The 15,301-nt window shown below is 33.1% G+C and overlaps 1 long non-coding RNA gene across 1 annotated transcript; it reads right to left on the bottom strand.

The window, feature by feature from the left end:
- Positions 1-2,765: 2,765 nt before the first annotated feature.
- LOC114316532 (uncharacterized) lies at positions 2,766-4,471 on the bottom strand. The gene is made up of 2 exons (XR_014338771.1): positions 4,082-4,471; positions 2,766-3,719 (listed from the first exon to the last, which is right to left on the bottom strand). It is a non-coding gene; the product is annotated as an uncharacterized LOC114316532 (long non-coding RNA).
- Between the last annotated feature and the right edge of the window lie 10,830 nt (positions 4,472-15,301).

Here is a 15,301-nt window from a genome sequence, read left to right as displayed (position 1 = left end):
TAGAATATTTATATACACTAAATAATTTTTTTATTTAAAAAAAAATAAGTGTAGGTTCGAAAAAGTATATATAGTATCATATCGCATATGACAACCACCCAATGTTTCAATTAGCAATTCTTATGTGCTAAAAAAAGGTGGGTTGATATTATTTTTGCCTCCACCAACTCAAAGATACATCTGAATCTGAACTGGCTTTCCAGTTTCCCAAAGGACTTAACTACTAATGTTTTAGGTGCAACAACTTACTCTTAAATCCTGTACTTCATCACTTGTAGATAAACTATTGATTAATTTGTCAACTTACTGATGAAATCAATTCGACTTTTGAGTAATGAAATTTTGATATTCGACAGGAGACCAATTCAAATAATATATCGCAATAACGACAAGTAGTAATAAAATTTTAGCATATGAATTCAACTGTCATATCTATGCATCTGAATAGGACTAGCTTGTGAGATTTTTGTATGACATTACTCAAAAGATAAAGAGAAACTATACATAGACAAATATAACTGAATCTATTTGTATACATACGATAAGAGCATAGAAGGGTTTGAATTCAAAAACATCGAGATGGTTTTCTGTCCAACCACCTCCTATAACCCGCAAGTGCAGTAGTCACGGACTCACAGGACTGAAAGCCAAAGAGCCGACCTGACTCACTTTGGTCAGGTAGATAATAGACAAGATCAGTCCCATGATGATAATCCAGCACTAAATAATTTTCCAGATCTTTGAGATGAGAGTAAAGTAAATTTGCTTTGTCTGTCGCATGGGAAGAAAGGAAAAATGTCTCGTAGCTCAATTTTTGTGGCTCAAAAGTGGATCAAATGGCCAAAATGACGTCGTTTTGACCATTTTTATGTTGTTCTGTACTCAAAACGACGTCGTTTTGGCCATTTGAGCCACTTTTGAGCCACAAAATTTGAGCTACGTAGCATTGTCGAGAAGAAAGTATTAAATAAAAATAAAAATAGAACACAGATGCAAGATGTTCCCTTGGACTCTTTCATGCCTAATTCTAGTAGATCAGGACAAGCTAGCAATTGTGATAATAACATGACAAAGATACTTAAAACTGTTTTATTTATGTTTCAGGAATCTGATAACACAATTTTTTCATGTGTTCCACTAAACATCTAGCTAGACTAGCATATCCAACAATGGCCCAAAGTTGTTTTATACAAAATGATAACCTCTTTTTTTTCTTCTTTTTTTACAGTGGCAGACAAATATAACACATCACATTGAATATAAAAATTTGTCAGTCGATGTTAAAGCTTCTGCATGTAGAAAGTAATTGTTATGAATAAAATCAACCAAAAACAAGGTGGGATATTGAATGACAAACGAAAATGGCTACACAAAAAAATGAGAGAGAATGAAGAGGCATACCATCTGGTGACAATCTCACTATCAGCGAATATCCAAACTGGAAAATTAGAGTGCAAGAAATGAATTCTGTAGGAAAGGTATATTCAACAAATCTTCCCTCTGTAATTCAATTATTTGGCAATATAAACCCCATAAAGGCCGTGTTTCTCAACATGCATCCCAAAAGGAAGCAAAGTTTATTTGAGAGGGAGAAAAATAGAAAAAGAAAAAGAGCTAATAGGAACACTTCACAATTTCTATTATGATCTAAAGTCTAAAGCAAATATACTATACAAAGCCAACCACAGAAACTATTCATGCTTCAAAACAAGTTTAGAAATGCTTTCAAAATTCACAATTTCAGAACACAATGCAAACAAATATGATAACTTGCACCATTTCCTCCTCTTATTATAAATTTTCTATAACAAAGAAAGCATTTAATACTTTACAATGTTACTTTCCATTACTACAGCATGGTATTTTTTCCATTCATTCCCCTTCAAAATCAGTCATGGTCTTCCAAACTTTACAGATGGTATCGACAAATAAAAGATGGACAACCTTCTATAAGCCCTAATTCATGAAACTAGTAGATGATTTACCCCACACAGAGAAAGCAGTTCTCTTCGCTGGCTTCTACAGTTTTACCAACCACATGTTCATCCATCCAGATTTTGGATTTTCATGGAACTAGGTTTTGCTTGAATGTACACATATATCAAATTATATCCTACATCATCAAACTATTCACTAAATCAATGGCTTTTTGCTGAAATGCTAAAATTTAAAAATTTATTCACAAGCTGTGGACGGTAACAATTGCATTACGCATCTCAAGGACGTTTCAGAAATCACATTGACATGATCTAGAGGATTTATAGATTATTTCACTAATAAGCCATAAAGAAGGAAATATAAAACTAGCAAAATAATTGCAGCATTTGTAACTTGCCAGCAGTGCCCTAAAATTACAGGGAATATAAATGTGAACAAGGGAAAGTAAATGAGGCAATTTGGGAATTCTTTCATCACAAGAGGTAATATGTGGAATATCATAAAACATGACATATACCATAAAATAAATAAAATAAAAAGTTCATTATTATGAAAAACTCGATAAATTATTTCTGTAGAACTGTCAAGATTGGCAATCAAAGATTCAAAATGCATATCCATGTATTGATAGTAGAACATGTCTCCATGAGCACAAGATCAAGCATGTGAACAAACCATTCAAAGATAGAGTAATTTCAACCTTTTCTTTTCTAAACCTCATACAGCTAAGGATAGAGCATTTCAAAGCAACCATTACACCTCCAATATAAGATCAGTAAAGTAAGCAGTATAGCTGTAAGTAACAAGGAGACAAGAAAGCAAGGGTATGAGCAAACAGTTGGAAATCATATGTTTTCATTATTCTTTGAAGAAAAATTTACAAGAATGACAACTATACGGAGGCAAAAAGAGCAACAAATGTGAAGAGAAAGTACGCTCATCTCACATGCTCTATCAACAAATTCTGGCGAAAATGCAAAACCCCAGATTCAGGCCACCTAGTATTGACTTTTCCACAATGCAAGCATATACAAGATCTCAAACAATTTTCAAGTGAACTTACCAATCTGGGATTCAATTTATGCTCCATGTTTTTACCTCTCTTTAAATTCAGAAAATTCAGTACCCACACAAATTCTACGGAACAAAACAACCCCATGACAAAAAGCTAGAATTCTACACCATTGTTGCTCAGATCCATTGATAATGCCTCCAAAAGTACAAAGCTAAACATTAAGTTTCTGTTTCTATCAAAGGGACATTTCAATTCTACTGAAATTAATCATACTTTTCCCTCCAAGCGTACACAAGGAAGAATACCCATGAAAGCGCCAATACAATGTCTCCAACAACCTGCCTCAGCCAATCGTGTCCGAGTATTTCAAGCTTCCTCTCAAAGTAAACTCTCCAGATCGCCATGGCAACATGAAGAAGCACACACCCTTTAGCAAAGAAGATCTGAAACTCTCTGTCCTTAACAAATGCCACCATGAACAGAAAAAACCCAATGGCAAACAAAAGCAACCCAGAAAACGAATCTGAAGTACGAATCAAGAGCTCATCATGAGGTGTTGATCCCACAAGCTTACTCGCAATTTCACTGCCATGGCTAAACACAAAGACCTCATTGGAATAAAACATCATCATAGCTCCACAAGTCAGAGCAATCAGAGAATGAAGCATACAGATAAGAAAGAAACCAGATGATGCCATTGATAAACCCTAGATTGATCAAGCCCCTTCCAATTCAACAAAGCTTCAATTCAAACCAAGATTTAAGACTGAAAAACAAAAACCCATTAAAACCCTAACTCAAACTTCCATTTCATGATGCCAAATCAAAGAACCCAGATGAACAAAATGATCAACAACAACAAAACTTGGCTTGCATTGCGTGATTCAAACAAACCAAAAGCACCCATTATAAAAGCCCTAACCATAAAATTTCACAACATAAATCAGAATTTCTAAATCAACAATCAATCAAAACATTCTAATCCTCCCCCCATCACACCAGAGCGTTAATTTGAAACAGAAAAATAGCTGAATATACCCAGATAAACCCTAAACACAAATAAAAAGAGGAACGAGAGAGAGAGAGAGAGAGAGAGAGAGAGAGAGAGAGAGAGAGAGAAGCCAAGACCTGTGAAGGAATGAACCAATGGTAATGAAAGCTGTAAAGGGTTTATTATAGAAAAAGGGGAGTTTGGAGAGGTGAAAGAAAGGAAAGTGTGGTACTTTGGGGGATTTTTCACTGATGGTGGGACTGTTTTCTTTAGAGTTTATCAAAAACAAAATCACAAAAGGGTTTTTCAGGGGATTATATGTCTGTAAATAGGTAGCTAAACATATATATGGGTATGAACAAAATAGGAATGGGGATTGAAGAAGATGATGATGCCATACCCAAATATGGTTTAGTGATATACTTCAATTGGTTTGAGATTGCTTCCCCTCCACACCCCCAACCCATGCAGAAAATGACATTACACCATTTACGAAGCTACTTTGGAAGTATTATACTATTATATATTATTATATCAGCCGTGCTGCAAGTAATACTTATAGATATTTATATTTATTTTAAATTTTTTTAATATATAAATTATATTTTTAAAGATTTTTTATAAAAAAATAATTTAATAATTTTATCACTAATTATAGTGTATAAGAGAAATTAAAAAGGTTATTGCAGTAATTATGCACGGGTTGTATATATAATTATTTGTGTGAAGTGATTTGAAATGCTGATCAGAGATTTTGATCAATTCAATAAATGCAAGTATGTGGAAAGACGTGTAGATTGGAAAAAGTTAATAAATATTGATTAGGAGATTTTGACCAAATCAATAAATGCTAAGATTTTTTTTAAATAAAAAATTTAGAAAATTAAGATTGAGAGATTGGAACCCCCACAAGGCTTGGGGTTAGAAACTCCATTTTTCTTAATATATACTAGCCTATCACCTGTGCTATGCACAGGATAATCATAGATATTTATATTTGTTTTAGATTTTTTTTAATATATAAATTATGTTTTTTAAGATTTTTTATAAAAATAATTTAACAATCTTATCACTAACCATAGTGCATACTACAGTAACTATACACAGATTGTATCTATAATTATTTGTATGAGGGGATTTTAAATGCTGATCAGGGAATTTTGACCAAATCAATAAATGCAGGCATGCGAAAAAATATGTGGATTGAAAAAAGTTAATAAATGCTGAGTTTTTTTTTTAATAAAAAATTCAAAAAATTCATATTGGAATATTGAAGTTCCCACAGGCCTTGGGGTTAAAAACCCCCTTTTGCTTAATATATAGTATAGATATATATATAGAGAGAGAGATTATAAGATGAGAGAAATAAAATACTATCTTATTATAATGGAGGAGATCTTATAAAAAAACGTGTAGACATGAATGCCCTCATATTTTATTGTGTTTACAATTATCTATATATGTGAATTATGATTTTTAAATATTTTTTTTAAATGTCTTCTTTTTTTTTCTTTTTTATATTATATTAAAGTTTAATATTTTGATAATAATCATATGTGTTGGACTTTTCAATGAATTAAATATCTTTTTTTTATTACTATATTATATTAAAATTTAATATTTTGATAATAATTATATGTGTTAGACTTTTCAAGAAATTTTTTTTATACTTGTTCTTAATGCATTAAAATATTATTATGAGGGATAATAATCATATGTGTTGGGACTTTTCAAAGAATTCATGTGTTGCATTTCAAAGAATTTTTTTTATGCTTGTTCTTGATGCATTAAAATATTGTTATGAGGGTAAGACTTGGGAGTTAGGAAAAGTTAATAAATTCTGAGTTTTTTTTTTTAAATAAAAATATAAAAAATTCAAATTGGGATATTGAAACTCTCACAGACCTTGGGGGTTAAAAATTCTTTTTTGCTTAATATATAGTAAGTATAGATATAGATAGATATAGATATTACTTAGGGTAATTATATTTTTGCTCCTTTTATATTTAATTATTTTTTTACTTTGGATTTTTAATTTTTATTTTTATTTTTTTCATTTTGATCTTTTATGTTTAAAGTTTTTTTTTATTTTACTCTTAAAGTTAATTTTTGTTTAAAATTAGACAAAAAATTTCATAATAAATGTCACATAATATAAAAATATATTATTATATTAGAATTTAAGTTTATATTAGAGATGTAGGTCATATATAAAAAAATATATATATAAATTATGTTACGTAATTGATAATGTAGCATTTTTTGTCTAATTTTTAACAGATTTTAACTTTAGGAGTAAAGTAAAAAAAAATTAAAATATGAAAAACTAAAGTGTAAAAAAACAAATTTAAAAGATCAAAATGAAAAAAAAAAACAAATATAAAAGAGGCAAAATGTAATTTATTCTATTATTTAATATCATATCATATGCATGTATTATTATTGGACATGTCGGTCTCGGTTTTTATTTTTTATTTTTAAAGTTTTGGATAGGAAGATAAGCATACTAATTATTTTGGATATGGTTGTTTTGAGTATTGTGTAGGACCAGTTGTTTCATAATAAATAAATAAATAACTTGAGAAAAAAAGATGCATTTTTTTTTATTAGCCGACAATAAAAAAGGAGGAATTCTCTCTTCGTATTATTATTTTTTAATTAATATATTCTAATTTTTTACTAGTTACATTCAGGTCAAAAAACTCATTATGTAATAGAAAAATAATGTCTTGAAAGCGATATGATTCAAATAGATTGTTTGTTTTATTTTATTTTTTCAAATTTCTATATCCTCTCCTTATCCTTTGAGACACAACGTCAAGAGACATATTATGTCGTAAAAAAAAAAAAAAAAAAAAAAAGCTTTCAAACAGAAAAATCGAGATACTTCGTGTAGAGAATTTTACTGTGCGCTTGGTTGTCTTTTGATTTGAAATTGTGGTTTCTATCCCAAAAAAAAAAAAATTTGATTCTACGTTTGAAAGTGAATTGATTTCTCGACTTTTTAATTTTTGTAGTTATTTTAATTTGGGTTAAAAAGTTTAGTTTAGGAAGAATTTTTTGATTTTTTTATTTTTTTTGTGAGAGAAGAGTGTAATAATTATAGGTTGGATGTGATGTTTTGTTTATTGTAACTAAAATAGCCTATTTTATCTTTTGTGGCTAAAATAGCCAAAAACCATCTTCCCAAACGGTGTGTGTTTGGTGGGCTCTTAAATCATAATTGCACCTACTGATTTGAATGTTACGTTTGGTTCTGTAATTTAAAAATTATTTTTATACCCGCGTTTGAAAACTCGTCTATTCGGTCGTTCATTTGGACGTCCGGCCGGTTGCTTGAACAGTTTTTTTTTTTGACACATGTTATTTTTATATTTTAAATAAAAAAAAATTATGAGTTTTAAATAAAATTTTAGGTTGTGTGTTTAGTTATGAGTTGTAAATTTTTTAATCAAATATCATATGTCATCATTCAATTTAAAATTCTTTTCAAAATTCCAAATCAAACAAATATTCTACACTTAAATCAAAATTTCAAAACTCACAAACTCAAAATATAACTCTATTATCAAATCATAATTCTAAAACTTTACCAAACGCTATGTTTTAATTTTTTTTAAAAAAAACTCATACTTAAATACATAACTTAACTATTCAAAACTCAATTCAAAAATTATTTTCAAAATTCATAACTAAACACACAACTCACAATTCAATTTAAAACTCTATTTTAAAAAAATTCAAATTTTTTTTTTATTTTGCTTTTCAAAATTATTTTTAAAATTATGATTTGAATGTGGAGTTGTGTTTTGAGTTATGAATTTTGAGTAGAGTTTTGAAAAGAGAAAATTTGTTTGGTTATGAATTTTGAAAAGAGTTTTGAATTGTATTTTAAGTTTTGAGTTCTATTTTGAAATTTTTTGGATTTAATTTTTTAAATATTTTTAAAAAATCTTAAATTTTTTTAGGGTATATATTTTATATTTTAAATATTTATTTATTTTAATATACACTATATTTTATACATTTGTGTGCTGTATTTTTTAAGAAAATATTTTAAATTATTTTGTAAATATTTAAAAATTTTATTTTTTATTTTAAATATTTTTTATTTGAAATACTTTATTTTATTTCATAAATATATTTTTAAATATTTAAATTTTTTAATACTTTTTTTAAAATATTTAATTTTTTAAATTAAAAAAAAAGAATTGGATCGCCATATATATAAAAAATTATTTAGTCAATACTTAAAAAGTTAACAAAAATTATTTATTGAAAAAAAAATATATATATATATATATATATATATATATAAATATTGTTCTTATAGCGATCCCGGTTGTCCCTTTACTGTTCTGTTGTGTTCCGGATTCGGTTCCGTGAAGTTGGGAGTGGTATCTATCTTGTTGTCGTCCTTTAATTCCACTTGATTGAGTTATAGGATGTTTTGAGCAGGGTTGTTACAGGTTGGTTAGGCCTTGGTTTCAATTTCTTATTGTCCAGTTTTTAGGCGATCCGCTCGAACGGGTCTTCTTGCGCTCGAGCGGGGATGGAGCACCTCCAGTATTTCGTGTTCCTGCAAAACTTCTGCCGATGTGATTTTTACGCTCGAGCGGGTTTGTTTACGCTCGAGCGGTGGCGCTCGAGCGGGTCTAGTGGCGCTCGAGCGGGTAGTACTTTCTGGGTATAAGTTCTGGGAGGTGGAAATCTACGCTCGAGCGGACTGGTTTTCGCGCTCGAGCGGAAGTGCTTTATTCTTGTGTCTTGGCGCTCGAGCAGGCCTTATTGCGCTCGAGCGTGTTCAGATTTTTGTTCTTGGCGCTCGAGCGTTGTGTTCTCCGCTCGAGCGGGTCATGCGTGTATGAGTTGTCCGCTGGGTGATTTTAAATCACTTTTTGCTTTCCTTTCTCTCTCCTACTTTTTCTAAAAACCATTTTTAAGAGCCTCTCTCTCTAGAAACTCCCTTCTCTCTAGGGTTTGATCTAGTTAGAGTGTCCTCCTTCCCTTCGGCCTTTGTAAAAGTTGTGTTGATCGTCGAGGGCGTCGTTTTGATCCGAAAATCTTGGTCTTTGGAGCACTTTGGTTTTGGTCTCTTCTCCATCCGAGCTCTAACTTCGAGGTAGGGATATCCTACTCCTCTTTATGAGCTTTGTCTTTAAATTTTAGTATTTTGAGATGTTGGGGTTGGTTTGGTAATTTTGTGAAAGTTTGGGGCTTTTGTGTAATTTTTACAAAAGTTGGGGTTTTAACTATATAAAGCCTAGATGCATGTTTGGCATGAAAAAGCGAAATTAATGTTGAGACATTAGTGAAAATGGAACCTAAGGGTTGTAATGTTAATTATGAAATATGCTCTAATTACATTGGTTAATTAATTTGCATAATTAATTATGAGAAATGAGGAATTGATTTGGAAAGATATGGGATTAAAGGGTGTAGTTGGATTATTTATCGCCCACTTAGTTGAAATGTTGATTATATATCCATTGTTGCATTTATTTTTTGTATAGAAATAACTGCTTTGGGCTATCGGTGGAGGATAGTCTTGATTGTTGTAGACAATGCATGATGATTAGGCAAACTGAAACTAATCACTGGAATATGTCATTGAGTATGACAATTGAAAGAATACATTAAATTTATGTGTTGTGTGATGATGTGTATAATTATTATTTATATGCATTGTGTTGTGTTGGAGGAGATAGGGGATGTACTCCACGGTTTAGGGGAAGATAGGGGATGGACCTCTAAACCGGATGTTGTTGGGAGGAGATGGGGGATGGACTCCATAGATAGAGCTCATATGCTTATCTAGTAATGTGTTGACAGAGCTCATATGCTTGTCTTTGGAAGTGTGATAGTGCTCTTATGCATATCTATGGAAGTGATGATATAGCTTGTATGCTTATCTGTTGGTGTGTGATATAGCTAGTATACTGATCTATTATGAAATGGGAAAGTGCTTAATATGAGTTACTGTCTCATATGAGTTGTTTGGCCAGGTTCTGAGCCATGGTTGTAAATTGAGAATTTAAAAGAATTGGAAAATGGATTGTAACATGGACTTGTATGTCATGAAACCGTAAAGTGTGATAAGGGAAAGTATCAGTGTTGGCCATCTATCAACTGCTAATCTTTTAGTCATTGTTCATATTTGGTTTAGTATATTTCTACTGGGCTGTGGCTCACCCTATATGGGAATATCATTTTCAGGTACAGGTAGCATGCCACCTCCAAGGACGTAGCTTGGGAGGCTAGAGGCAGGCGGACTTCTATTGTTTTACTTCTTTGATGTATTACATGTATATTCAAGCCAATGGCTTAATGTGTAAATGAGTTAGCACTCTTTTGCTGTAACCAAGTGTTAACTTGGAAAGCTGTAAGCTTTTAGGGCATTTCCTTTTGTTGTTAACATATAATACTTTTGGTAATGGAACTCTGATGAATAGAAGAAAGTGGAGCTTTTATATATATCAATGCATGTCTCTATTGATGGGTTTAATGTTATTATTTTGAGGGCGTGACAGTTCTTCAAAAATAAAAATAAACAAAATATTTTTAAAAAATATATATAAAATAAAAAATAATTTTAAAGGACAAAATTAAAATATTTTTTTAAATTTTTTTTAATAAAATTTGAAAAGAGTTTGATTATGAGTTTTAAAAATAATTTTTGAATTGAATTTTAAATTATATATTTGGTTACAATTTGAATGTGAACTTATGTTTTGAGTTTAAAATATTTAAAAAAATACATGCCAAAAATAACCATCAATATATGACAATTAATTATTAATCAACTCATTTAAATTTACACAAATAGAGGGTGTATTTGGTTTGTATTTGGAGATAAATTTTCAAAAAAAAATTTCGGGAGAAAGTTAAGAAATTGTTTTGGTTTGTTTAGTTGTATATTTTGAAAATAGTTTTAGAGTTTGGGAGTTTGGAATGATTTAATATTTTGTTGTAATTGAGTAGGTATGTGTGAAAGAAAAAGTGATTAAGAATGAGAGAAGAAAGAGAAAAAATGATTGATTGATATGTATGAGAGTGAGAGAGAGAGAGAGAGAGAGAGAGAGAGAGTGAGTGATTTTGAAAATTGTTTTTTTTAAAATTTCCAACTAAACAAATTTTGGAAATTTTTTTAAAAATTGTGTTTTGAGAGTTAAACCAAACAAGGCCAGAGAATCTTGGACAGCGTTTGGTTTTGTCTTGGAATTGTGATTCTAATATAAAATTTTCAAAACTCATAAGCAAACACATAATTCAAAAACATATATGTTGGCTACATATTTTGTATAAGCCAATCATAGTTCGATACGTGGCAGGATAAGGGCAATACGAGAAGACAATTCAAATCTTCAATCGTAATCACACACGTGGCAGTTAGTATTGGTTATTGTAGATTTGCATAGCACTGGATCAGCAAAGAGATGCAAAATGACATAGCTTCAACGGTTACTCATATTTAAATTCAAAATCAAGAGGGAAGTCTAACTGCAAATATGGCATAGTGGAGCTAACTGTAAGGCAACATGATCATCGATCATGGATGGATGATTCGACGGTTAGAAATGCATTTCGACGGTTGTCATTAGGAAGTATAAATAGTAGAGAAGGTCCCAGAAAGAAGCTCAGACTCAGATCCAAAGAACCAGTTTTTATCCACTTTATTTTCCTTCCAGTTTTTACATCTCTTGTTCTTTACATTTCTATACTTCAAATTCCTGCACTGCACTTCGTTCATAAGAGTAGTTTCAAGTAGTTTGTTGCTGTAAACCTCTACGAGGCTGATTTGGATCTTTATAAGTCTTCCATTTTACTTAATGAATGTTACAATTGTTCTTCATATTAATCGTTGTTTGTTTAATTCTTCTAAACAAAGCCACCAGTAAAAGTCCTCTTCATTGAGGCTGAAAGAACTAAAATACACTCGTCTGATAATTGGTTGGCAATTAATATTCTGTAAGGACTAATTGATCCTTGCTGGCACGCTCAAAATTACAATAATAACTTTTGAAAGCCAAAAAGCCAACATATATATTTGGCACGCCCGGTGGGACTAATTAAAATGGCTAGACGTAGGAGACAAGGATAAAATGAATGCTTGGAAGAAGGCGTGGAAGGAGAGGTAGAAATACCTAATCCAGAGGATAATGTGATAACACATCCTGTGGAAGTACCTGTTTTATCAGAACCTATGATCGAACAAACCAGCACTTCGGAGCAAATACCACATGTTCAAAGTATTGGACGAGGCCAAGGAATTGGACCATCTTCTGTTCCATCTACTCAGCCAATGAATCCATGGGGAGGCTTAGTAGATGCCATGTGACAGCAGTTAATGAACATAATAGAAAGATGGGCAACATCCTTTTTGGATCAAATGAATACTCATCAACCAACTAGCGCACGGCACATAGAGGAAATTTCAAATGTCCCTCAGCAAAGATTGGCTAAAGATAAACAGCCTATGCAGAGTAATAGACATACTAATGGTCAAACTAGTAACCAAAACTATGAAAGACCATCACCTCAATCTTGGTATAAGCCTCTTTCGAGACTTGTGACAAATCAAAATGCATCATTACTTAACAGTGAAGCCATGCAAATTGGTGGATCTGGCCCAACACAAGAAAATGGCATAAGGATGTTTCCAAATCCCATGTTCGAAGCCATACCTGGCACGAGGGGGTTCACTAATCCTTTGTTCGAATTTGTACCCGGGGAGTTGGAAGGGTTTCCTGCAACTGGAAGAGACACAACACCTGTTGTAACACCTTTCGCAGGTCCTTTCATAAGACAGGCTCAGAGGGGTCACCCATACCCTCAACAGCAGTCGGCACCACAGGGACAACCAATCCCAAATATACCGCCCTATGGACCAAGAGGACCTCAGGAATAAGGTTGTCCACCAAATCCTGTGTTTGTTCCTCCAGTAGTGGTTCAACAAGCACAAAATATGGTTCCTAGGGACCAAATTGCTGATATTTTTAGAGAGATGTGTGGACCGATGGCTCGGGGGGTTTAAACTCCTGTGTACAGGAAACCATATCCATAATGGGTAGGTAGGGTATATGAATACCCAAGAGGGTTTAGGATACCAGACTTTGCTCTTTTTTATGGGAATGGAAACCAGTCAACAATAGAGCATATTGCTAGGTTCACTGCTCAATGTAGTGAATTTACCAATAATGATTACATGAAGTTAAGATTTTTCCCAAATTCTCTAACTGGGGCAGCCTTTGTATGGTATATTAACCTTACACTTGGCTCTATTCAAACTCGGCAACAAATGGAGGAGGCATTTCATGCCCAATTCTTCCAAACGGAGCCAGAAGTTTCTATGGCAGGCCTGGTAAGGTTGAGTCAAAGGCCTGATGAGAAGGCTGCTCAGTTTACTGCCAGATTCAAAAGGGAACGAAACAAATGTAGGATCATTCTACCAGAGCCTGAATTCGTGAGATTGGCTCAAAATGGTTTAGATTTTAGGCTTCGAAATAAGTTTGACTTAACTGAGTTTAGAGACTTAGTGGAACTGAACTATAAGATGTCTAGGTATGAAGCATTACTAGAAGAAAAACAAGATCAAAGTAATGCATCATACAAGACTTATTATAGAGATCCTAACTATGAGATTGATGCAGCAGAGATTGTAGGGAAAGAACCTGTAATCTGTGAAGCATTAATTCATAAAGACATAACAATAGACCAGCAGCTTAAAAAGAAAGACCTTCATAGGAAATACTCTTTCGATTTAACAAAGGCAGATGACATTTTTGATCATTTGCTTGCGGCAAACTTCCTGAAGTTACCAAAAGGAGTCAAAATTCCGTCTCTAAAGGAACTTAAAGGAAAAGTGTATTGTAAACGGCATAATTCTTGGTCTCACTCAACTAAAAACTGTATTGTTTTTCGAGACAGGATCCATGAGCAAACTCGGAAGGGGAGTTTAAAATTTCCAGCTAAGACAGAAAAAGGCTATGGGGATTGACACTAATCCGTTCCTAGAAATTGGAGAAGTGGCAGCCAATGTTATTGTGCCAGACTTCCGGAACTTATCCTTGAAGGAATTGGAAGAGGTCAATGTGCAAATGCATATTGCCAGTCAGACAACTACCAAGAAAGACGCTAGAAGTTTACCAGCTGTTAGACAAGGCTTTGCAGGCCAGAGGGAAGACTCTGATGAAGAGGCACTGGATGATGATTCTTTAGAGGTAGCTGTCATGCAAAGAATGTGTCCCAGGTGTAAGTTGAGCTACAAGTGGTTGAAAGGGCTTCCGATTGATGGGAAGTAATATTACAAGGATGTGTAACCAGTGCCTATAACAAGAGGCCATATCCAACTGGTACTAGGCAGCAGCCATTCATGGCTGAGCCAACAGCCATTAGAATGCACTCCAAGGGCAAGAGACGACTACATGAATTCAGACCACCAAACTATTACAGAATGGAGGGCAATCATCCTGAGAGGAGACTTGAAGTGGGTTCAAGTCATGGGGTCAAAGCTAGAGATTGGCCCCCTAGACCAGCCTCACACAAAAAGGAAACTGGCCACCTTCATGGAAGGCCTGAATTAGGCCCAAAACAGGGGGTCAGTGTCAAGCAATGGCCTTTAAAGCCAGCTTCGAAATTGGCTTCGAAGGAAGAAAGAGACAGTTCGACAATTGGGCTAGTGGGTTCATGGGCACCTGGAGTTCCAGATTGATTTGTCATGCAGAACAAACCCAGGGAAATGTCTACCTAAAAAAATATTGTTGGAGACCAGAGTAGGATGATTAAACCTCCTTTGGTAGCTCTAAATAATTGGGTGTTATTAAAGCATCCAAAAACAAAGGAACCAAATATGGTCCTAGTGATTTCTAGATCCTAAATGAGGAAGATCCAGCGAAGATATACTCAGTACCAGAAGGATCTGAAAGAAAGTGGAGAAAACTCTTCATTGGTCCAGTCAAAAGGGCCAGACAGAGGGAAAGAAAACTCCAAAGTCAGATCATAGTCCAAACTCGACTCCTCAAGACAAAAAAAGTTGCAGCAGAAAGCAGTTGGCCAAAGTTCACTCCGAACTAAAAGCCAAAGAAAGATCTAGTTTAGCAGGATTGGAAAGGGCTTTGATAGAAAGTGATAGTGAGACAGAGGGAGAAGTTGGCCTAAGCCAAAGGAAGGAAATGGTTGAGGAGGAAATGTTCGAAGCCTTCATGGCTGAACAGACATTTTTGGTCGAAAAACCAGTAGAAACAGACTATTCGAAAAAAGTTACTAGTATTGAAGTACCAGAATGTTGCATGGAAGATGCTTCTAAAGTAATTGAACTAGTTGGCCAGGAAAAGAAGCAGGTACAACCAGTCATCCAA

This window comes from Camellia sinensis, chromosome 8 (genome assembly GCF_055761805.1).
Source record: "Camellia sinensis isolate YWXY chromosome 8, ASM5576180v1, whole genome shotgun sequence".
Taxonomy (NCBI): domain Eukaryota; kingdom Viridiplantae; phylum Streptophyta; class Magnoliopsida; order Ericales; family Theaceae; genus Camellia; species Camellia sinensis.
This window is presented reverse-complemented; position numbering and strand designations above follow the sequence as displayed.